The sequence below is a fragment of the Eschrichtius robustus genome, chromosome 12 (assembly GCF_028021215.1).
Source record: "Eschrichtius robustus isolate mEscRob2 chromosome 12, mEscRob2.pri, whole genome shotgun sequence".
Lineage (NCBI taxonomy): Eukaryota > Metazoa > Chordata > Mammalia > Artiodactyla > Eschrichtiidae > Eschrichtius > Eschrichtius robustus.
Genome location: NC_090835.1, coordinates 62,188,162 through 62,215,012, shown reverse-complemented (window position 1 = coordinate 62,215,012; position 26,851 = coordinate 62,188,162). Strand labels below are relative to the sequence as shown.

Here is a 26,851-nt window from a genome sequence, read left to right as displayed (position 1 = left end):
TTTTGGATTTCACGGCAAGATTGATTTTCATCAACAATAAAATCAACTAAAACCTTCAAAGTGGTGCTGCTTGCCTGGTGGGCAATGTGGGTACGAACCCCGGGCCCAGTGTCCTTCCCCTGTTTGGCTTCTGGGCTGAGCCTCACATCAAACCTCAAATCCTACAGTACAGGGGTGACACCATGCTCACTGCTTGTCAGCCAGGCTGGGACTGTAAACTCCTCTTTCAACTTGGTAATATCCCCAACAACAAAGCAGTTTGTAATCCCACAAAATCAAGAGTCTGGACGCTCTGATTTTAATTTTAGCTCTGCCCCCACTCTGATTTTAATTTTAGCTCTGCCCCTAATAAACTGCACAGTAAATCAACAACATTTCTTTCTCAGCCTCCTTCCTGCAGAAAAGAATGCCTAGCCCATCTTGGCTTCCGAACAGAGATAGAGGAATATGCATACTTTGCTTAAATATCACTTGAGTGTGTGAAGGACAAGGAATGTATCATAAGTTATAGATAGGTGCAATTTTATTTTGTATTTATTCTCTGCATTCTTCTGTTTCTCTGATCTGAATTCTGAGAAGTTGGAGAACCAGACTAAAAGCCTCCCCTGAACAGTAGCATATGTGAGAAGGAACATTGTATTACAAATACCTATTTTGTGAGGACGCAATGAAACTTGTGTTTCAATGGTAACCAATACAAGGTTATTTCAACCTATTTTGGATTCCAAGTAACCAAACAATTAAAATAGCTAGATTTGAGTTGAAGAGTGAACTGTATCATGATGTTAGTGAGAAATAATATTTTCATATTAACATCTTCAACTCTCTTATATATAAATAGTCTGTCATTCACTGTACTGTGCTTTGACCTTGGAATGAAAAAAAAAGCCATAAATCTGTCCAGGTTCAATTCTTCATAAGCTGGTATTGACTGAAAAAAAAATTGCACAACCTAAAAGTTGAGAATTATGCTTTATTCAGTGGACAAACTGAGGACTTAAGCCCGGGAGTCAGCCTTTCAGACATCTCTGAGGGACCATTCTGAAGAGGTAAGGGAGGAGCCAGGCTATGTGGGAGTTTTTGCAACAAAAACCAGGTAGTTGGAACATCAAAAGATTACTGTTAACTAAAGTAAAACCAGACCTCTCAAGTTAATGAATTTATCAATCGTCTATGTATGGAAAGATACAAGAGTCTGGGCTCAATGAAATTATTCCTTTGATATGCACCTTAACTATCTAGGGCCAATATCCTGTTTTTTCCATCCTGAGTCCCATCAGGATGCACAGTCGGGAGCGGCTGCAGTGGCTGATGGCTTGATGGCCGCACATCCTTTGTTTACTGATATGGCAGGTGACATTCTTTGTCCACCCTGGAATGACAGAGCCTGATGTGGTGATGTTTTATGTACTGTGAATCAAAGTTATATATTATTTTGAATTGTTAATTTCATCTAGGCTAACTTTATTCACAACTAGACCAATTTATAGATTTATCTTATAATTTTTGTAGTTAAGACCTGCTATTTGAAAACTTTCAAGGACCTAATGTCTCAGCCATAAACCAAGGATTATACATTTTTAATGTTACTAGTGCAGTCATTTTCCCTCCATTGTCACTTGTCACTTGTTATTGGGACAACACTTGCTTCCCACGAGGAGTGAAATGAGGGAATCACAGAATCAAAATTTCTCACACCATGCTGCAGGATTTTTAAAAATGTATTAAGCTATTTAAAAATAGAATGTATGAAGATAGAGAAATTTCTAGACATTTCACATTTTATAAAGCAGAATTATAATGATATGTATGTTTTCTACTACTGAGGAAGGCCTATCTTTTTGTCTTGAGCTGTACTCTCCACCTCAAAATATTACAACCAAAATTCAAATGAGATTTACTCCATATAGAAAGGGAATATTTAAAACTCCACATTCTGTGGCTGTTCTAAAGATGGCTGCAAAATCTTTGACACTGCTTTTAGAGAGAGATGCATAGGGTCTAGTTTGCTTCCCCTTGAGTCTGGGTGTTTTAGTGACCCGCTTGTAACCACAGAGGAGGGGTTGTATCCGGATTTCTGAGCGGAAGGGGATTCAGTGCTCTTCCTGCCTCATTTGCAAGAACACCCCCTCTTGGAGCTCTAAGCTGCCTGGTGAGGATGCTGACAATCCTGAGTCTGCCTTGCAGGTGCCAGTGGGAAGTCCCAGAGGAGCTCAGCCTTTGCCTCATCGTGGTCCAGGCCCTGGAGGTGCACATAAGGCGCCCAACAGATGACGGCAGCGGTCACTGCGGCCCAAGTCCTCCTGTCTGCAGCCCCAGAATCTGGAAGCAGATACAAGTTATCCCCGTTGTGCTCTGTCTAAATCCCTCACCCACAGAATCCATGCACAAAAATAGAATGGTTAGTTATGCAACACTAGATAACTGCAACACATTCGTACTACTTTATATATAAAATTAAATGATTTTCAACTCTGTTAGCCATTTTCCAAATACTAGATTTGTTCTCTTGTTGTGTTTCTACTGTCCTCTCATGGCAATTATTACAGACTTGGATAATTTCTGAGTTTTTGTGTGGGTTTGTTTGTTTGGTTTTTCGCCTGTGTTTTTTTTTTTTTTTAATCTTTTTCTTTGTTTTGTTTGCTTTTACTTGCAATTTATTTTGAATTTGTTCAAGCATATTAGTGTTTTATCTCAAAGTTGCCAGTAAAGGAAAAGGCTTCCAAGAAAGCCAATTTAGTGATTTCTTCTTGGTAGGGGCATTTTATGAGGGACCAGACACAAAAACAGAATGTTCTAGTTAAAAAGTATTAGGCTAGTCATAAAGCTGGTTTAAGGCCTTTGCACTTTTGAATATCTGGTTTAATAAAACCAGATAAAGTTAATTGGGTAGGTAATTCTAATTTCTCTGTAAGCCTTTTAATTTTATTACAACCTGACAAAGCAAGTGCTCTGGCATTTTATCAGTGATGCTAGATGGTTCTCAGAAGGGGAAGTAAATTGCACCCTACTGAAAGTATTGCCCCAGACCAAGATTGGGACAGTTTACTTTCTTAGTCCCTCTTTTTGACCAAGTTGAATCATTGAAGATTTGTCTTAGCCAAGAAAAGGACCATTGACATTTTTTGTGCTGAGAACCTTAACAGAGTTTGTTGCTTTCTCATTCATTTCCTATATTTTTTATAAATGGTAGAATTTAGACATGGGATCAAGTTATGCAAATGGATGCATCATTATGCATCATTATGATTATCTGCAATATCTGTACCCTTTGATGTTATTTCTTTTTTACTAATTTCCTATATTAGATAAGAATTTCTCAGCAGAATCCTAGGGTGATTCTGTGTACTGGTATACATTTATATATTATTAGTATACTTTATATTATTTAGTGCTATATATATATTATATATTTAGTGATCTATCTCCCTGTATGGTGAGAAATGGGTAAACTGGGTTTTTTGTTATAAGTATAAATATATTTTAAATATCAATATTCACTTTACTTTTTCACATTGGACCCTATCTTTGCTTTGCCCACATACCTAGTAACCAAGGTAGTAGACCCAGATGAATATATCACTGCTTTAATAAAATTGGATATAAGAAAGAAAAATTTCCTAAATAGTTTTATTTTGCTCATTGTAAGACATAACACATTTTTAATTTTATGTATTTAACCTCTTAGAAAAGCCTTTGATGAAAAGGTTGTTGTTGTTATTTGCATGTTTTTAGAAAGATGCTGTTAAATGTTTGTTTTAAGTTATTGAAACTTGACCCCAATACAAGCCATTTTCTTTGAAGAGAAACTTGGACAACTTGTTCTAGCACAGCTTGGGGAATCTGGAGATAAAGTTGAGAGGATAATGGGCCCAGAGTGGGCATGCTAGAGAGACATGCTGCACTTAAGTGCACTATTGGCACTAATTCAGGTTCTGAATTTCATTAGTTGCTGTGATGTTTATTTGACTTAGTATTCTTTCTCCTTGTTAGTTTTTGAACTTCCTAAGTCATTCAAAAGTTGAACAGTAATTTTATCAGTCATAAATATCTGAGTATTCCTTATCTGAGTAGAATTGTCATGAATACCAGAAAACTTGTTTGAACAATAAAATAGTAGAGAGCTCTGTTTTCTGGCTGTAGTTACTGATGCGATAGAGCCCACAGAAAGACAAAGAAGTCAACAGCTCCTCAGTCTAACGAATAACAACATTCCTGAGCTCACTTTTGTCTCCTGTGTGTATCGGTTCAAAAAGTCTAAGGAAGTCAAAAAGACTAAGGAAAATGAAATGCCAAGGATACAAAAGAAATTATATATTGTTGATGAAAAATTAATCAATCAATATAAGAAAGAAATGGAAAATTTTATTAGCGCCAAATTGAGAATTATAACCCAGGGACAGCATCTCAGAAAGCTCCAAGAACTGTTCCGCCCATTAGAGGTCAAAACACAGTTATATTAGGTTTCTGAGACAGAGGGCTGTACATTAAATGACGTATTATTGACAGAGTACACACAATTCAGGTCTAAGCATTATTGTGGTGGGTCACACCACAAACCTAAGAAGGAATATTATATTTTCAGTTGTCTCTTTGGTGCTGGGAAAATGTTGTTCTTTATGGTTGAGCAGGTATTTCTGCTGATGGGGGAGATCTGGTCAATGCCTAATGTAGATATACAATGCACAGTACAGGGGAGAGAGGAGACCAAAGGGCAGAGAACATTTTTTATGTTTAAATTTTTCTTGTCTTGCCATAAAATATGAATTTTATTTCACAATATTTTGCTATGAACACAATCAATTGTACCATGGACTTTTTGCAGCCAAGACAATGTTTTGTACACTTGCAGGGATGCAGTCACAAGACATTCTCTGTCACCAGCACTTAAGCTAGTTTCAGGAGCAAGCATACCTAATGTCAATAAATGAAACACTTTCATGTAAGTTTTCTTAATATCTAATTATCACAAATCACCTACGCTCCTTATAAATGTATTTATTTTTTAAATGTTATCTGCAAAGATATGTATTGCTTTGTATATTTTTTGTTCAAATGGAGCATTTGCTTAAACTTTGAAAATACTAATGTTTAATTTTGTTGCTTTTTGAGGTCAGAGTTTTGAGATAGACTGTAAACTGGTGTGCCCGTGTTCTTCCCTGTGGTTTACACCAGAGGAGGCACCCCTAACCTATATGAATATAATTGTTAACATCTACAGCTACAATTCTAGCATTGCTACTGGGTTAAAAAAAAAGGAAACAAAACATGGCCCATGATTAAGAGAATTTGGAATGTCTCCAAAAGCTTTAATATTTACATTTCTAAGCTTATAATGCCCTCTATTTCCTGCTTCCTCTTTCTCAATAGTAGGCTTATTGTTTTCTCTTTTTCTCTTCCCTTTTTTATGTTTGCATATTTTGAAAAATATTTTATTTCCATCATTTGGCACTTCTAAAGCATTTTGAATGCTTTCCCCAGTCTTTCTTAATTTTCTTCTTTTCATTTAACTACCTTTAAAAATCATTTTTAAGCCAAAATAATTGAAAAGTCAGAATAATTTCTCCAGCATTTGAATCCTGAACAACTCTCATTTCTGTTTTCTTGAATATTACTAAAATGTGTGAGAGATGTTTACTTCCTCAGCACCACCACCATTATAGCATTTACTTAAATAAAACTATTTAAATTAACTGTGTAATTTGTAGTCACCCCTACAATCCAGGAGTACAAATGGGAAAGAATAAGATAGTAGCCATCAACTGAGCAGATATAGATTAACTCATTGTGCTGAGTTAATATTTTCAAGATTCTGATTCTATACGTTTTAGATTAAAACTTTTTATCCACACTTTATTTAATAATAATAATAGCAATAATAATCCAAAAGAAAGTTATGTGGAAACTTTTACTATGATTTTCATTTGTCTTAAGGAAGATTCATAAAATGAGTAAGGCAAAACGATGTTTTGCTGGTAATTCTATGGCTTTAACATAATAATTTGGGACAAAATAATTAAACTTGATCAACCCTTAAAAACGTAATGATGACTGTGAGGCCGTGTTAGTTCCATTCAGCCGGTCGGAGGTATAACCGGTCTTCCGTGTCGTAGGTGCACATGCACATGGTACATCAGCTCATTGAGTCTTAAAGTTGGCAGTGAAGATACAGATACTAGTTTAACTCACTCATTTTTATAGCCTAGATATATCATTGCCCAAGAGACAGTAATTTGCCTGAGACTGCTGGAAAATTACAAGGAAATATTTAATTACTAGATGTAAAAAAGAGAACATAAACCTGAGGACCAATTTCATTAATATATCTTGCTGTAACTAGCATGTTAGTATCAAGGAACCATATCATTGGAAAAAATGGACTTTATTATGTTTTCTTAAACTATTACATCCAAAATAAATAAGTAGAAAATATATCCGAATTACTTTAAATAACATAAAATTACCTGTAGGATATAGGTGATTGATTTGAACATGGTTCTTTCTCAGGATCTGGCCTCTATAAAATTGAGTAGTTTCGATATACTTTATTTATGAAAACGCCACGATCCATCCTCTGTCCTGTTTATCACTCCCTGTGTGCATTCCAGTGCAAAGGAGAGAGGAACACGCTGTGCTTGGGATGCCGAGTCAGCAGCCTGTACTCTGGGGTTTGGTGGGTCGTCTGCATTTAGTGACAACACGTGCAAAAAGTGAGGTCACCACTGGGAAGCTCTAGCCCCGTCCTCAGGGGAGAATGAGGGGCAGTCTGGGCTCCCCTGGGAAATCTTCCAGAATCTGGCGCCCAGAGCTTCCTTTTTAGGAGGAGAGAGTGTTTCTCATTTCTTCATTCTTACAGAGTTTTATAGGTTAGGAAATTGATCACAATGTATTTTACTGCCCATGTAATGGAGAATTTCTTCCACATTCCTATAAATTATTGTTAAAATTATAAGCCAAAAATGTCATTTTAGTTCAGACATTTTCCTTAACCATTGGTTTTATTAAAACCACCAGGGCTAGATCATTATACTTTTTTTGCCTTACTTTTATGAAGATGTAACTTACATACATGGAAATCTACTACTTTTAAGCATACAAATGTATATGTAGTCACGCTTGTATTATCACAGTCAAGATAAAGAACATTTTTGTCACACCAAAAATTTCCTTTGGGCCCCACTGCACCTCTGGTCTCTGGTCACCAATGATCTGCTTTCTGTTACTATCAGCTGGCCTTTTCCTAGAATTTCATGAATTGATTTATACAGCATATAGACTTGCTCCCGCATTCTTTCACTGAAAATAATGCCTTTTGAGGATTATCCATGTTGTTGCCTGTATCAAGAATTTGCTCTTTTACATCACTGAGAATTTTCCATTGTGTGGCTACACCAATTTGTTTATCCATTCTTTTTTTGATGGTAATTTAGATTGTTTATAGTTTGGGGTATTATAAATAAGGCTGATATGAAGATTCCCATATAAGTCTTTGCATGGATATATAATGTCACAGTAGAAAATTTGGGAATTATTCATCAAAACTTAAAGCACAGGACTCTAATATCATCTTTTTCATTAATGTAGTACAGTATATTTTTCACAGGATTATACATTTTTTAGAAAATTAGAAGTACTCTTAATATATTGGTTGTATATTTACTCTTTGATTTTTTGGTGTGGTTTACTTGCCATTAGTAACAACAATTATTTCTATGAAAGAATTTTTTTATTATTCATTTTTTATTCTGGAAATAATCATTTCTAAATTAAGTTTTGAGAGAATATTTTTCCAGCAATGCCCTAAGTTAGGATACCAAATTTCAGAAGCAAATTGGAGATTCTGATTCCCTAGCCAGAGAGATTAGATTTGTTAGATAAATGAAGCCATCTGCATCAGTTTAAATAGTTCTACCAAATTGATTCATGAAGTGTCTAATATTTCCATGTAATTAGCAGTGGCATTTTCAAAACTCGATAACTCAGAAGAAAATTTAACCTTCTCTGAAGAATTGCACTCTAGGGTTGATACTTTAGAAAATTATATTGTTCTAAGGGAATACTCACCAAAGGATTACATCAGACTTTGAACAGATACTGCAAGATCCCTGTTTCATTGCTGGTGCAGCAGAGTGGGGATACGGAAAGGCTTCTTTCCTCCCACCCATCTGATGTGAGAGCAGATTTCCCATTTCTCAGCTGACAGGTTAGTAGTGGATCTCTTGTGGCTGTTCCAGAAAAAATTCTGCCTTCTCTTTTCTCCTCTGCTGTAAAATTAACTCTAGTCCTTAAGTTCAATGTTTATTTTTTTCTTGTGACTCCAAGGAGTATTTTCCTCTAATGGAAATTGAAGGATTTATTCCAGAAGATAATATCTGTGTTTCTCTCTCACTCAAAGAATTTTCTTACTAAAGTATTTTATATCTACATATACATATTCACTTAGAAATAAATAAAAATGCAAAATCTATGTATAATATTAATAGAATTTTATCTATGTCATTGTAATCTATTAGTTTAATATCTCATATGATTGCTTTACTAGGGAAAACCCAGGAGATTGATTTATTATGAAAATGCACAAGTCTGTTAATATGCCATACTCACTTCTGTTTTATCTTTGCTGCTTAGAGTTCTGATTTTTTTCTCCCTTGTGCTGTGTTTGTTGTTCTGATGCAGATTAACAACTCAGCTCTTTTATGTGATGGAGGACAGATGTACTTAGATAGTTAATCGGGGGAGTGTTTGTCTTCTATGGCATATTGCATGGAGTTACAAGTTAATTTCTAAATCTAGTTATGTTTCCTTATAATGTTACTTATTCATGAAATTGGGGGACATTATAGTAGATGACAGCATAGTTTATTCGATTAGAAAATATTTGCTACATTTTGTAAATCAGTTTCATAGAGGATGTTAGATAAATTGGGTGTATCTTAAAAGTTATTTGAAGGTTTTCTTCAGTGCTATACATCATCGTGTTAAAATATAACAACAAAAAAACTCCTCTTCCCCAAATGTCGAGTAATGCATGCCAGTTGATCATATTAATGTTGGAAAATGAGTATTATCACTATCCCTAATATTTTATTGCACCTGTTACTAAAATTTGGTTATGTATTTTTATATTTTTAACATTATTCAATTAGGTGTTATCAAAAATTATGTTTGGTTAATATATAAAATTTCTAAAATATAAGGGACTACTATGCATACTTAGTGGAATTATACTATTAGTGACTATGGTTAACTTTTTAGGATTTTCTGACTCATTGGTTTAAGGACATTATTTGCCAGATCCATATGCACATAAAAATCTTACAATTTTTATTGTTTGTCCAAATATTTTAACAGAATTCTAGTTGTAGTTCAGAAAAAGTAGCTTCAAAACACAAGAGAAAAATAAAAAGTCATCATTTCTCAATCTTAGTTATCTTGAAGACATGCTGTTAGTACCCTAAAGCAAAGGATCTTGTGGATTTGTGGATTGTCCCATGTGTGTGTGACAAGCAAATTTTCACATCTGCCAAACTGATTAGTTGAGAGTTGAACATTGATTTATTTAAGCAGGTTATTTGCTGATGCCTTTAAGAAAATAAGTTGCCAATAAGCATTACTAGTTTGACATTGTGCACGCATACCCACAAGCATTCGAATGTGCTCTGATATTTTTTAAAAAGTATGTTAAAAGTATGTGACTGGAAGATTTGACCAAAGATATATGGTGAATCTAAACATATATGGAAATTAGTGGCTCTAGAGTAAATGTAGATTTTTACATTGCATAACTAATCATATAATAACGAAAAGAATATTACAGTTACTACATAAGTAGGCACATAGAGTCCACATAAAACAAGCAGTTCATTTTCAGATTAACCGTACAGTCAGCAAAGGGTCAAATCTGTCCACATACATACAGATTACACTTTAAGGTATTGGGTTCTCAAATATTTTCATTGAAATACCCTGTTCAAAGAAGAATTGAAAATAGATTTAAGTCTTATCCAGATTTTGCCATGCACAGCTCAGTTTTGTTTCAAATTTGCAGTTTTGTACAGTATTTTAAAAAATAAAATATATATTACATTTACATCATATTTCTCTGATTACTTAATTTTAAGATAGGTACTTATCGAATATAATTGGCACTAAAAATACAAGCTACAGTTTTTCCTATGGTTTTATGAACTTAATAATGTTCTTCAACACATTCTACCTACACAGACCACTGCAGTCAGCTTTGAACCCTCACTGCATTCATATTGCAAGAGAAAAAAAAGTATTCAGTGGGCTACTTATTTCCAAAGCAAGTAGTTATTTCTTAAGCTCTAGTGTACTAGACTTTTCTGTGGTATCTGGTATTCTAGGCTAGTCACTATTTTATTTTCACTTTATATATATATAAAGTGAAAATAAAATAGAGAGAGAGAGAGCGTACTTCTGATATGGAAAGACTTTTCATATGTGCTGGTCATTCAGCAGTTAATTTTAGAAGAAGACAAAAATACACACTATAAGTTTAAATTCTCCTTGAGGTATGTGGATATTAAAGGAAATAAGTAATATATGTAAAGAGAAAACAACAAAAAAAAAGAGGTCAAATAAGGTAGAAAAACCAAAATACTCACAAACAAATGACCATCTATACCAAAACTGACAGTTACCCTTCACAAACCCCAAAATACAAGTGGATGGGGATAAATCAATGAAAGCTACCAGATCCTTGTGCTGTCAGCATTTGTGTGGGAAAAGCAGAAAAAAGGCAGTGTGGTATCTGATGGCACAAGAACAGGAACATCCCAAAATAATAGTATTACTTCAGGTAAATCTAAGAACAGAAGCTGAAACCACGCCATGTTTTTAGACCTCAATTTATGGGTAAAATCACTGGGTTCACTTCAAGATCTGAACAACCTGGAAAAGTCTAGGTCCTATGAACTCTTGAAATTCTAAGGCAGAGCTAGACAATGAAACTTCTGGGAATTACCCCAAACTGAGCCAGGGAGAAAAAACCGGGGCAAAATAAATGGAATATTGAAATTAAAGGGGCCATTGAGAGAGAAGGCATATCTCAGAAAGCAAGAGGCTATATTTATTATCCCTTTGGAAAAGTAACAAAAGGGGGAGTGGTCGTCCTTACTCCACTTACTAAAAAGTAAAGAAAGACTCATTTCACTTAAAAATTAGCAACAGAAAAAGACTTGGCTAAATTTCATATGAAGTTATTTTAAGGAAAGGATGATGAAGCTTCAAAATGAATGTTAGACAGAAAGACATGCACACAAAACAAAACATGTAATCTCATATTTAATGGCAAGCTAAAAAAAAGAAGTATGAAATAACTCAGAAATAGAAAACCTCAAATTGATTTAATTGGGGAAAATAGAAATTCATAAAGAAAGGTAATAGGACCAATGAAAGAAATATAAATAAACATAAAATGAATTTCAGAAATAAAGAGTAAATTAAGAGAAATAAAAATGCAACTAAAGACAAATGGTAATGTCTTAAATTCAAATATAAGTGGAGAAAAAGATGATCAGAATTTGAGAGGATGATGTGTATAGAATACAAGCAAGGAAATCCACCATATGTATAATAGACGTTCTCAAAGACAAATAAACAAACAAAACAAAGGAACAGAGTAAAAAGCTATAATGGAATAAAATTTTAAAATTTCCCAGAACTTAAAGCAAGACTTGAGGCTACATATATAGAAAGTGCTCACCATGTACTGAGGAAAATTGACCATAAGGTATTAGACATATTCTAATAAAAACAAACTTAAAATAAAGTCTTTGAGCATGCAGGTAAAAATACCAAATAACTTATAAGGGGGTAAAAAAAAAAAAAAAAAAAAAATCAGACTATCTCAGCAATGGTTTTTGCCAGAGAGAATCAAATCATTTACATAAGATACTTAAAGAAAGATAATGTGAACCAGGAATTTTTATTCAGCCATACTGACCTTTATACATAAAAGCCTTCAATTGTTAGTAATAAGCAAGAACCATGGGAATATTTTTCCCATAAGTCATTTCTGAGTAATTTACTACAGAGGCCAAATGTAATGTGTTTATTGAGTTATCTCCATGGCGCATTGCTAAGTGGTAAAGCACAGTTGAAAAAAGTCTGTATGCATTTCTATCATTTACATAAGAAAGGTGGAGTGTAATTATAAATAATTAAATATAAATTTTGAGCTCAAAACACTCGTCATAATAGAAATTAGGAAATCTGTTTTCTTCAGGGTTAGGTCTGTAGGTCTCAGGAGCCAACTTCAATGGTTCCCTCTGCACAATTTGAGCATCATTAAGGACAATAATTCCAGTGAATTGAAATACATCAAATATTCTTCATTCCATGGTAGAAGCACACAATGCCACCTAATGAAAAATACTAGCTAGAAAGTTGAGTCTGTTTTTTATCTAGGCTTTCGATATAATTTTAATGGAAAGTACAGGAGAGGAAAAAACATGTTAAGCAGCACAACAGTGATATAATAAAAGCTGTACTGTCACAAGCCTGCAGGGAAGAAGTGTCTTGGCATCTCCTACAAGAACAGAAGTGTGAGGAAGTAAAAGAGCTTGAGAGGCAACCTAGAAATGAAAGAGACTTAGGAAACATTTGAACCAATCACAATGCATGCACCTAATTTCAATCCTCATATTAAGGAACAAAGTATAGAAAATTATAGTTGGATAAATAAATACTAACTTGATACTTGTTAAATAAAAGCTTTATTGATGATTTTTATAGATGATAATAGTATTGGGGTTATGTTTTTTGTTAAGTTTCTATTCTTTAGGAATATGTACTAAAATAGAGATATACTTTTTAAGAAAAGTAATGTAGCTATATGGAAGAACAATTTTTCTTTATCCCAAAATAAGGTTATAAGCAATTTCTAAGTTAAAAAATAGTTAAAAAGAGTATTTCATAAAATACTCTCAGAGATGAAAAGACACCAATATCTTTAAAGGCACTTTCATGGTATATTAAAAGTTAGGAAGAGCAAACTTGTAAACAATTGATAATATTTAATTTGAGAAAATAGTGATTGAGGGAAACATGCAAAATTGAAAAATGATGTCTGAGACAGTATTTTAGAAAAATTGTATGCCATTGACAGACTGTCTCTTAGAATGTAAGACTGAGACAAGCACCCATCAAATTTAATTCCAGTTTCACTAAGTACATGATATTGACAATATTGGCAAATTTAGAGAAATTTGCTCATTAGATTGATTTTCTTCTGATTATTAGATATGAATATGGTTAATTTTTAATACTTCATTGTTATTTGTAAAATAAATTTTTATTTATTCTTTAGTTTAATTGTTATTTTTCTGGCTTTCTTTACATCTAGACGGATGGAGAGAGAGTTTCTGAATTATTTGTACTGATAGTGTCCCAGGTTTCTATTTGTTGTGTTATTGGTCCTTGTGAGGATCATGATAAATACTTTTAACATACTTTAGTGGGTTACTGTTACAAGAAATTTTACATTGCCACAATTGAGACAGCATTTACTTTAAATTACATTACAGGGCTACAATCAAATAGAATGATGAAAAAATAAAAGTTCCAAGCAGCAGTTCTTTAGAGCCCAGAGAAACTAGATTCTTTGATAATCCAAAAAGAAGATGAACAGGATTTAGATAACTAAGCAAGATCTTTTTGACTGTAATATCATTGTTAAAGATTAATGATATATCTTTTTAAAAGACTGATGTCTATAAATTATTTTATCTTGATAAATTTCTATAGTAGTATATTTTACCTTCAACATGTATCTATAGTGAATCATTTTAATTTTAAAGTTATGAACTTGGCATAGAAATGACAAAATTGTAATAATTTATGGTTTCCTTAAAAAATTATTCAGAGGAATTTTCAGTCTGTGCTTCAGCTACCTTGCATGTGCTCAGAAATTGAATGGAAAACAATGTTATAAAAAAATAAAACGCATATTTTCCAAGTAAATGCTTAAGAATAGTGTTGATAAGTTGTTAATAATATTCATTTTGTTGTCCTAGAACATTAAGATCTAGTTCCTTTGTGCATTACAATCACATGTCAATACTATAATTACTACTACTACTACTACTACTACTACTACTACTACTACTACTACTACTACTACTACTACTACTACTACTACTACACTAATATTCATGGTCCCTGTACAGACCTTAACATTTAAATGAGATGATCAATGGGTGGAGTGGAAGGTAAATACTATAAATTCTGTTTTGAATTTTTATGAGGATGATATTAATTTTTTCTAAAATAATATGTTAATTCAAATTATATACATGTATAGCATCTTTGTATTTTCTTACATAAAGAGTGCATGTTCAACAAATTAGAGAGGTATGTGATCAACAAACTTTAGAAAATAATGGTCTGATGCCTTAAAGATGCAAACAACTACATAGATGCTAAAAAAGTAATGGTATATTTTAAAGTACAATAGAATGTAAGGTGAAAAAATCTTGTTCTTTGTTTTTAGCCATATTTATATTTTAAGAATTTAAAAATTCGGATATGCAAAGAATAATAATTGTATAAAATATTCTCAAACTTACTAGGATTGTAGTCTTACTCCCTTCATTCACATTGTAAATATTGCTGATGAAAACTTAGTTTACATAATGGTGCAAAATGTTGTGGAAACCATAAATTTATTTCCTTTGACAGTTTTTGTTGTTACTTTACTGTAGTGGTAAATATATTATAATAAACATAATATCTCTTTAGTCTCTTAAAAACATCAAATCTTTACTTATTTAGGACCATATGTTTGTTTTCTATGTCTGTGAGTCTGTTTCTGTTTTGTAAATAAGTTCATTTGTACTATTTTTCTAGATTCCACATATAAATGATATCATATGATATTTGTCTTTCTCTTTCTGATTTGTTTCACTTAGTATGATAATATCCAGGTCCATCCATGTTGCTGCATATGGCATTATCTTATTCTTCTTTATGGCTGAGTAATATTCCATTGTATAAACATACCACATCTTCTTTATCGATGGGCATTTAAGTTGTTTCCGTGTCTTGGCTATTGTAAATAGTGCTGCTGTGAACATCAGTGTGCACGTATTTTTTCATCTTCTTTGGATATATGCCCAGGAGTGGGATTGCTGGATCATATGGTAACTCTATTTTTAGTTTCTTATGAAACCTCCATACTGTTTTCCATAGTGTCTGCACCAATTTACACTCCTACCAACAGTGTAGGAGGGTTCACTTTTATCCACACCCTCTCCAGCATTTATTATTCGTAGACTTTTTAATGATGGCCATTCTGACTGGTGTGAGGTGATACCTCACTGTAATTTTGATATGCGTTTCTCTAATAATTATCAATGATGAGCATCTTTTCATGTGCTTGTTGGCCATCTGTATGTCTTCTTTGGAGAAATGTCTATTTAGGTCTTCTGCCTATTTTTTGATTTGATTGTTTGGGTTTTGTTTTTGTTTGTTTATTTGCTTTTTGATATTGAGCTGTATGAGCTGTTTGTATATTTTGGAAATGAATCCCTTATTTGTGTCATAGTTTGCAGATATTTCCCCCTAATTCATAGGTTAACATATTTTGTTGTTGTTGTTATCATATGACATGGTGAGATGACAGAAAAACAAGAAAAACCAAAGAACTTGATTTCTGCAATAAAACAAGCATTATCTCATAGGATAAATTTTTATATCATGCATATACTATAGAAAGATTACATTGATGAAGGAAGAAGCCATAAATTTCTTGAATTGGACTTTCTGTTGAAGTTTGGTTGTTGCTTATGTTGAATTAGAAATTAGAAGCTGAGGTAATAATCCAAAGAAGATAATAAAATTAATTAAGATAGCAAATAGTTAAAATAGCAAAAAATTCTAATGAAAAATTACAACTGAAAATAAAGAAAGCAACATGTAAAAAATAATTTAAGTTGTCTTTATAATCTTAATTATTTTTGTTTTTTTTTTTTGATACAGTATACAAATAATTCACCCAGAATTTCTTCACCTACTAACATGATCAATAAACTGTGCTAACTTGTGGTTACCTAGAAATTGAAACACAGCAAAATAAACATATTCTCTAAATTTACTATTTGAATACAGACAGATTGATTAAATCAAATAGGCCTTTTGCCTTTGGCAAACCTGAGGATATTTTAGAATACAATAAATTCCCACTGCAGTTGGCTAATTAAACATTTTTATTTCAGGAAGAGAAATTTCTTTACCAACCCCAATAGGAAATCTGTTTCCAAGGTGAAACCCTAACAAATTGATTGAGAATTTTTTCAAACCTGATGTAGCACATGAATAAATTTTGGTTTTCCTCATAGAGTATTTGTCTTACTCTTTTCTGAGTATCATTTATCTGTTTCCTTCAAGAGCCCTCCCTTCTTCAGAAAATTTTATTGTTATTTCCCTTAAATCCATTTGAAAATCTTCCTTTTCCTTCCAGAGACTCTAATTTTATCTCTGTACTATCAATAGGACTAAAATGACTCTTAAAGGAATTATATGATGTGCTATGTTAATCCATTTTAGAATTTCACTTGTTTGCATCTACATTTTAACCTTCAAAATGAAAGGGTAGTATAGTAATGCATTTAAGGTGACATCATTTTGGTCACATTAATAAGTATGACTTTGGTTGGCAAGTAGATGACTGCTATTCGTCATGACTCATTTTCCTGTCACACACATGCTATTTCAATAGATTGAGAACCTCACATCTTCTATATATACAGTGTAAATCATAAATTCTTCAGTGCTGCATTTTATTTTCTTATAAGTTGTGGGATACTATTCTTCATAGAGAAATTATGGGTGAACTTTCTGGGTCTTCTTATTTCAGTGTTGGCAAGGTGCATTTTTGTCTTTCAAATTAAATTATTTTAAAATAATTGGTAATATTGAGGTGAATTGTATATTTTTCTAGTATTCTTGTTTTGTTTAATGCATATATTCTCTTTTAATTTTGAAAAAGCACATTAAATTTCTTTACGAATTAATTAGTATCAGTAGTCAGTAGAACAATATACGATATAAAGTTTTTTCTTTTTTAAAGAGGGAGTTTGCAAACATGAAAGATTATTCTTTAATTTCACATGACTTTAGTTATAAATCCAAATTTGACAATGCTATTGAAGTACCTTTGATTTTCCTGAGAAAATTGGAAGGGCAAAATTTCATTTTAAGAATATGATTAAGAAAGACCAGAAGACAATATAAGCAAATGGTCATTTTGATGACTATAAACAGTGTTCTATAAACAGTGAAATAAGCACTGGCTCAAGGGATTCATTTTCCCAGAACAGATAAAGTAAATTCTAATATGTTAACTGGACATAGCATCTGACAGTTCAACAAAAACAACTTGTCAGTTTAAAAATAGAATGTACGGGAGGAAGAAGGTATCTGCGACCACTTTGGCTTATGCAGTGAATAGCCATTAAATTTGATTTAAATAAAATGAACTTATCTTCATATTCAGAATTATCCAAACCTTTTGACTGCATTCTCCACTTTCAGTCAGCTCCTATGTAAACGAGTAGCTCTATCTTTATTTAAAGTGACAATACACTCATGTAATCATATTTGTATACACTACTGAGACTAAAAAAGAGAATAAATATATAGAGGTAGAGAGTGATAAATCCCTTCAATAAAGTTTTTCAGTCCACTGGCCAGAAGTAATTAATAAAGAAGTTTTGCTAAGGAAAAATATAATTATATGACCCTTAATATACCACTAAATCAATTTTATATAATATTTTGTGTTTTAGGAATTATCCTTCTGATTATATGCACTTACTCAAGCTCCAATCTACTTCAATCCATATAACAACATCCAAGGAATGAGTGAAAAATTTAAACAAAGTTTGCAAATCATTTCACTGAAATAATACATGAAATGATTTAGTAAGCAAACAGCACTCTAGATAGTAGCACATATTGGTGTGACATGCTCAAGAAGTCATGGAATGTATAATGTAACTCAAGAGCAGATTCTGATAAGTTAAAGATGTATACTGTATACCCCAAAGCAACCACAAAAGTAATAAAATAGAGTTAGGTCCAATAAGCCAACCAAAGATGTAAGATAGACTCAAAAACAAATAATCAATTAATCCTAATGTAGGAAGAAAAAGAAGTGAAAGGGAACAAATAACAGATGGGATAAATAGAAAACTATTAATATGATAGATTTAAACCTAAACATATCAATACTCACACTAATGTAAATGGTCTAAACACCCCAATTAAAAGGTAGAGATTGTCAAGTTGGATAAAAACACAGGTCCCAACTATATAATTTTTGCAAGAAACACACTTTAAAAATGAAAAACAAATAGTTAAAAGTAAAAGAACGGGGAAAGATATGCTAACATCAATCAAAAGGAGGCTGGAGTGGCTATGTTAATATCAGATAACTTAGATTTCATATAAAATAATATTATCAAGGATAAAGGTAGTCATTTTTTTAATAATAAAGGGGTCAATTCATCAAGAGGACATAACAATTCTAAACTTTATGCACCTAATCACACACTTTCAAAAATACATAAAGCAAAAACTATTGCTAGTTCAATGAGAAATGGACAAATCCACAGTTGAGAAATACCCTTTCAGTAATTTACAGAATATATTAGTATGCTAGAACATACAGTCAGAAAGAATTGACCTAATTAACATTTATAGAAATATTTCTCCCTACTAACAGCAGAATATACATTCTTCTCTCAAGTATACACAGGATATTTACCAAAAAATAAATAAACAATACACCATATTCTGCTCATAAAACAATTCTCAATAAACTTACAAAGATTCAAGTGTTAAAAGGATGTTATTTGACCAAAATGGAATTAAGTTAGAAATCAATAATGAAAACTCTCTGGAAAAAGTCCCAAATATTTGACCATTAAATAACACACCTTTGAATGCTGCATGGGTTAAAGAAGGAAGAAAAGGACTTTACCTATGACATTTTTCACAGATCTAGAACAAATAATCCTAAAATTTATATGGAACCACAATAGACCCCAAATTGCCAAAGCAATCTTGAGAAAAAAGAGCAAAGCTGGGTGTATCATGCTTTCTGGCTTCAGACTATGCTACAAACCAGAAATAAACCCACACACTTATGGCCCATTAGTCTACTACAAAGGAAGCAAGAATATACAGTAGAGAAAAGACAGGTTTCTTCAATAAGTGGTGCTGGAAAAACTGGACAGCTACATATAAAAGAATGAAAGTAGAACATTTTCTCACACTGTGTGCAAAAATAAACTCAAAATGAAAGGCAACCTATTGAATCTGAGAAGGTATTTGCAAACAATATAAGGGGTTGATGTCCAAAATATATAAAAATCTCATATAACTCCATATCAAAATGGGCAGAGGACATGAATAGACATTTTTCCAAAGAAGACATCCAGATGGCCAACAGACACATAAAAAGATGCTCAACATTACTAATCATCAGGGAAATGCAAATCAAAACCACAGTGAGATACAACTTCACACCTGTTGGGATGGCTGTTATCAAAAAGACAAGAAAGGACAAGTGTTGGTGAGGATGTGGAGAAAAGGGAATCCTCCCTCGTGGACTCTTCTTGGGATTGTAAATTGATTCAGCCACTATGGAAAACGGTATGGAGTTTTCTCAAAAAATTAAAAACAGAACTACCATATGATCCAGGAATTCAAATTCTGGGTGTGTATCCAAAGGAGAGAAAATCTGTATCTCTAAGTGATATTTGCACCTCCATGTTCATTGCCACATTATTTACAATATCCAAGATTAGGAAGCAGCATTAAGTGTCTATGGATGGATGAATGGATAAAGAAAATGCAACATATATACATATATAACATATATATGTATACATGAATATTATTCAGCCACAAAAAAAGAAGGAAATCCTGCCATTTGCAACATGGATAACCCTTGAGGGCATTATGCTAAGTGAAATAAGTCAGACAGAGAAAAACAAAAACCATATGATTTCACTTATATGTGAGATCTAAAGAACTAAACAAGTGAACACTTGAAACAAAAGAGAAACAGATTCATAGATACAGAGAACAAACTGGAAGTTGTCAGAGTGGAGGGGGTGGGGGGATGAATAAAATAGTTGAAAGGAATTAATAGGTACAATCTTCCATCAACAAAATAAATGTCACAGGGATATAATGTACATAGAGGGAATACAGTCAATAATATCATAACAACTTTGTATGGTGATGTACAGTAACTGGTCTTATTGTGGTGATCATTTCATAATGTAAAAAAATATCAATTCACTATGTTGTACACCTGGAACTAATATATTATTGTATGTTGATTATAATGCAATAAAAAAGTTAGATAACCTGATAGCCCTTTATCAACGAAGGAATTTTACTTTTTACTAAAAAGCTTTCCCCCAAAACTCTATGCCCAAATGGCTTCACTGGTGAATTCTACTAATCAAATAAGAAAAAATATAATATCAATTCTACACTAAATCTGTCAGAATATTGAATATAAAGGAATATTTCCCTATCCATGCTATGAGGCCAGCATTACCCTGATACTAAAACCAGAAAAAGACATTAATAGGACACATACATATGATAATCTCAATAGATCCATAAAAAGCATTGACAAAATCCAACACTCATTCCTTCTAAAAATACTTCTATTCCTACTAAAAGTTGGAATAGAAGCAAACATTCTCAAACTTATGAAAGACTTCTGTCTAAAACCTGGAGTTAACATTATGCTTAATCCTGAAAGGCTGAATACTTTCTACCAAGTTAGGAACAAGATAGGACGTCTGCTCCCACCACTTCTATTCAACATTGTGTAGGAGGTTCTGGCCAATGCAGTAGGTCAAGACTATTGAATTAAAGGCATCCAGATTGGAAAGGAAGAAGTAAAACTGTCTTAATTTAAGGACAACATGATTGATTGGCTTTGAGAAAATCTATTGGAATATTTTTTTTAAAAATCAACTAAAACAAATAAGTTAGCAAGATTTCAAGATATACAATATACAAAAGTCATTTTCTGTATTCTTGCAAAAAACAATTCAGATATTTAACTTAGGAAACATATTTTTTACAATAGTATCATAAATTAAAAATACTTAGGACTAAATCTTGAAGGAGCTGTATATTGAAAATTACATTGCTCAGATAAATTAAGGAAAACATAAATAAATAAAAAAATATACTGTGTCTGTGGGTAAAAAAACTCAATATTGTTAAGAGATCAATGTCCCAAAAATGATCTGTAAAATATTAAGCTACTGAGTTATAATTTTTGGACCATCTATATATTATTTTTTAAATATCAACTATATATAAGTTCCTTCCACCAATCGACAAAATTTTTATCTCCGACACTACTGAACTTTAAGGATGAAGACACAAAAAGCTAATTTATAGTAAATAGACAGTAACAAATAATCCATTTTAATATATATAACATTATAGTCATTGAAGATGCTGATTTGTAGTGGTATTTATTTTCAGTTGTTGTAACCATGATGTTTCTAGTGGAAATGAGCACTAGACTTATATAGATTCATTTTTAGGATTAATAAGTACTAGAATAAAATCATGCCTTTTCATAACTTGCAGTAGAGAAGTTTTAATGTCATATTTGTAAGAAGCAAATTGGCGTATTAAAAATAGCTATGATTTTGCCCTCTATAATTATATAACTCAAATCAAATTAATGTTCTGAACATTCTAACACTTAGGAAGTGTTTGCTATTTTTCCACTTATTTACTTTGTAGAAGAAAAATGTTATACTCTACACAAAGCAGATTTTAATACTGATTTATATGGATTTTCCTTCTGGTAAAAATAAAAATCCCATTTGATAGTGATTTTTCAGTTTGTGCCACTCTTGTTGCTAGATAGAGATACCACTTATCCGAATATAACATTTTTCTATGACATTTCCTCTCATTAGTCTCTATTTCAGAGTTTTTTAAGAGGTAGTTCCGAGACAATAAATGGGTAGTTTTTTTTCCCCTCATATAACAGTCTTGTTTGAATTTTGAGGATTGTGGAAGAAGATTTTAAAATTCCATTTCAGATTTACATTTCCACTATGAAATGTTGTGCTCATAGTTAAAACGTTATAATACTTCTTATAGACTGTGTCATGTTTTGGTGGCAAGTCTTGGGGGATCATTCTTCTTTGTCATGTAATCAGTTTCTGTCTAGAGCAGTTTGTACCCTCCTGTAAGTTTCCAAGGTGTTGCTGACAATCACCACTGTCATGTGACTTTGGGCAGAACTTCTAGGTGTGGTCCATCAATTGCAAGATTAGGGAAAGGCTTTGCTGTTGGCTTTGCTTTTGTGTGTTAGTTTGGTTCATTTGCTGTACCTTATAAAAAAGAAATCAGTGTTAGAAAGTGAGATGAGATTAGAGAATTAAAATTATTTGATAGAGAAATACAGGTAAATTGGTTCCACCAATATACAGTTGTTTTCACATGATTGTTTTGTTGTGATTTGTTGAATATTTCTTATTGCGACAAATTCTTTCAAGTAGTAAAATGTGAGTAAGAGAAAGGAAGGCTCTACTCTGAATTCATATAATGTTGGGGTCAGAGACAGTGCCTTAGACCAAGGCTGACATTTACTGAGAACACACTTCTGGCCACCGTTTATGGCCAGAGTGTCTGGATTACTCAGTGTCCAGGAGCGTTTAGTGAGTACACATCACTGATTGCTCATTACCCATGCTCTACTGGCCCTTAAGTACTTTAAATGTTGCTCTTGATCAGACATTCCCTGTTAGGCATAATATATATGTTTATAGTGTGAGCATTCTCTATATATAATTATATATAAATATATATCTTCTTCTCACCTAGGTAGTTTATTGGGCCTTTGCCAAAGCCATCAGTTACAAGTATTTTCTAAACCCTTAGTATATAGGCAACAATATGTTCAATGCTCTTATATTTCTGCTAGTATGACCAGGAGTAAATTTTCTACAGCAGCACATGGATACAAATAACTGAGCCGCCCAAATTATTTCCAGAAATTATTAATGTGATGAAATGTTTAAAAATAGTTGAATTTGATCACCTCTACTTCATTCTACCATTAAATATACCCTTGGGTTGTAAGTTGAAATTCCCCAGTATAAGCCAGTAGAACCACTGGAAACTAAAATACCTGGGGGTGGGGGAAGGGGGGAAGAAAAAGAAAAGATCCTTTTTGAGAAAGACTCTTGAGTTGTCACTATTTGTGTTCTTCCTTTCTGGGTCTGGCTATTTATATTAATGATTGACTTACAGACATACTTGAAAGTCTAAACCTGGTTGAGGGGTGACCACCTTGGGGGACCTTGGCTAATGACTAAGCATAAATGGCACTGTCAACCTTTGCTGCCACAGGAATGAAATCATTGAAATCATCAGGGCAAGAGAGAAAGCCTAACAGTTTAGCCTGTGTGATTCAAGAGGGTAGGCAGAGGGGGAGGGACAGATTGGGAGTTTGGGATTGACATGTACCCACTGCTATATTTAAAATAGATAACCAACAAGCACTCACTGTATAGCACAGGGAACTCTGCTCAATATTCTGTAATAAGGTTATTATTAAAGAAAAGAATTTGAAAAAGAATAGATACATGTATATGTATAACTGAATCCAATATAAAATTAAAATTTAGAAAAAGAAGGAATGCTAATTGTACTTGCCTTAAGAGAAACTCAGAAATGACATGAAATACATCTAATTTTCTGACCTATGGATAATAGTTCTGGCTGTCATCAGGAGGGTTGAAAAATATAAAGGCTTTCCCTATGTTTTCAAGCATTTTAAAACTAGATGGAACTGATGTTTTTGCCATCTGTGTGGGCTCCTCTGTGTGTGTCCGAGTACCTGACCATGAAGCTGGAGGTGTGGCAGGTGAGTGGGGACACAAAGCTTTCTAGGTTTTGTCTGCAGCTCTGGAAATTGTCACTGCATTAGAAGGGAGATCACAGGACCTTTGGATGAAAGACTGATTATGAACTATCCTGATTTTGATAAGATGTTTTTTACCAGAAGAATGTGGACTACATAGGGCTGGTTAAAATAAAGTGGGGCAGGGCGTGAAAAAACTGCAACCGACATAATCCATGTGCCCAAGCCTGCATCACTTTTCCTTTACATCTTGCAAAGCTAAGTGGACCAAGATGTGGGTTCTAGGTGAACTCTAGAGATTTCAAGTTGCGTGACTTTAAAAATATTTTTTAAACCACTAGGCCTCAGTGACTTTGTATACATCCAATTGCATTAACAGGACTATTTTCTAACTCTGTAATGTTCTCATAGGCATTCTATGTGTGTACTAATCTATAATTTTAGCAGCTTTAAATATCATTGAATTAGTTACATAATAATTAGTCAATTATGTAAGTTTGAAAGACACAGAAAACGGAAAAGAATCACTTAAATGTGCCCTTGTTGAGTCTGTGTCTAGCATGGTCCACCCTGCGTGCGTCTCATGGCTGTGATGATGTGTTGTCATAAACATTTCTAGCCTTTGTGGAGTACATTCTAGGTGTGTTCTGCCAAAACAGAAGTTCACAGTAAGAAAACTGAGATTGGGAGACTAAAGGAGGTAGATTTGCAGATACATCTTTGTGTATTATTAAGAATCTTCCTAAATGAAACCAGATTCTCATTATTTTCTTGTACCATGTGATTTATATAATTCATTAAACGTATGACAGTCTTATGACCAGGTACCAAAAATAGTTACATTCAAATGAAAATATTTCATGTATCGTATGACTAGACAGAATTAAAATCTAAGATTTTTCCATTCAGGAAAGAAGTAATTTTAGAATCCAAATTAAGTACTGAATATCATTTAAGAATAAGGGATTATTCACTTCACCTTTGTTATGCTAGTAAAATTAGTTAGATTTCATGTTACATATATTACAATTTTAGGTCTTTCAATTACCATATGAATTAAATTATCTTTTTTTCCCTTTTATTCTGTCACTCGTGCTCTCTCTAGCCAATAATATTATAAATGTTCAAAAGGAAACAGTCTAGACATCCAGGAAACTTAACTGTCATATAGTTATTCACAGAACAATTTGGAGCTTGCATTTTGACAAATTGTAGGCTTCCCTTGATAAAATTAAAACCCCAATTAAAAGATTGAATAAAAAAGCCTATCCAGAAGGAAAACCCCCTTCTATCCCTACAAGGACATGAAGCAAGATCTTCTAGTACATTTATCCTTTATTCATGAGAAACTATAAGGAAGAAATTAAGTATAATTGATCCTTATTAAACATACTGGAAATGAATATATTGAAAACTGGGAAAAAAAACTGTATAGAACTCATTGAGAGTGGAGATATCACCTAAGAATTATATGGAGATATAAGTAATACTTGTTTTATTAAAGTACATTTGCAGTTAGTACACACACCATGCATTTAATCCCATGTTTTAACAGTATTTTCTTTAAAGTATTAATCATCAGTTTCATTTATATCTCACTGCAACAATCCACTTATTTTTCCAGATCTTTCAATCAAAACTCTGTAGTGCGGCTCTGGGCCCACGTGACAGCTCTGTAACCTGGGCAGTAGGCCAGCCATGGAGTCCTTTATTCCTTCTCTTGGGACCTGCTGCCTCCCTGGACTGCTCCGGGTTTTGAAACCTTACTCTGCCACTTGCTGCATCAGTGAGCTTTGGTGGCATCTTTAGTATTTTGTGCTCATGCAAATGGGGGCGGTTCCAGCTTGGTGATACCGTGGGAAGGTGCCCAGCGATAAGCAGAGCGCTGCCAGCAGAGACTGCCAACCGCACTGAGTTACTATAGGGTATAGACAAGATAACATTTGTAAAAGTGCTTAGAACAACGTCTATCTGAAGGTCAGTTCATAATAAAAGTCGTGTCATCATTGTCGTTGTTAGAATCCTGAGAAGTTCGGACATTTGAAGTAGCTGGGGCAACACACGAGGCCCCTGTCATCAGAGACGGGGTAAAAATGACTCCAAGCAGCTTCTTCTGTGGTGACTTTGAACTTCAAACATTGGTTAAAAATGTAATGCATTTCTTGAATCTCAGAAATATTTTGGTAAGGAAAGAGGAAGACAGATTTTATTGGAGGAGTCTCAGGTGTTTTGTAGGTGTTAAGTATAGGCTAACAGGAGTTTGGCTTCTGCTGTTAATGTTAAAAAATTTTTTTAAGACACGGATTGTCAAAATATGACAGGTGACATGTTGACTCACTCTACACCCTATTCAAGCCCCTTCTGTCTGGAGGCTTAAAAGTCAACCAGTCATTCACAGACTCCCTTGCAGCAGTGAGCTCAGTTCTTCCAGTCAGATCCACCCTGGAGCTAGGCATGGGGGCAGCTGTGGGCAGGAGGTGGATGTCCTGCAGGGGTGGGGTGAGGGCTCTGACCTAGGGGTTGGCTGTGGAAGGACTCTGGCGATCCCTTGTGAGTGTGGTCAGGGCTGGGTGGTGGACAGCAGTGGCAGTTTCACCAGGACAGTCCTGCAGTGAGCTGGGCGTTGTTCTGGCTGCTTGCTCCTCACTGGGGTAGCTGACCCTTCTAGAGAACCAGTGATGTAGCTACCACCTGCTTAAGAACCACTTTGCAGTAAACCATCTGGAATGCTGATAATGAAGCTGCTGAAATTTGCCATCTATGTGTGTATCTATCTATCAGTCATCTATCTATAAATATAGATAGGGTCCTATTGACAATTTAAAATTAAGATATGTATGTGATAAAAGTAATTTTCACTCAAAATAAACACGATTCTATTATGGCTTTAATTAATTGAAA

At 33.4% G+C, this 26,851-nt stretch overlaps 1 protein-coding gene across 1 annotated transcript in view; it reads left to right on the top strand.

The window, feature by feature from the left end:
• The window catches only part of KHDRBS2 (KH RNA binding domain containing, signal transduction associated 2), a 731,890-nt gene that overhangs the window by 233,967 nt on the left and 471,072 nt on the right, over nucleotides 1-26,851 (top strand). The gene's annotated exons all lie outside the window — the stretch shown is intronic.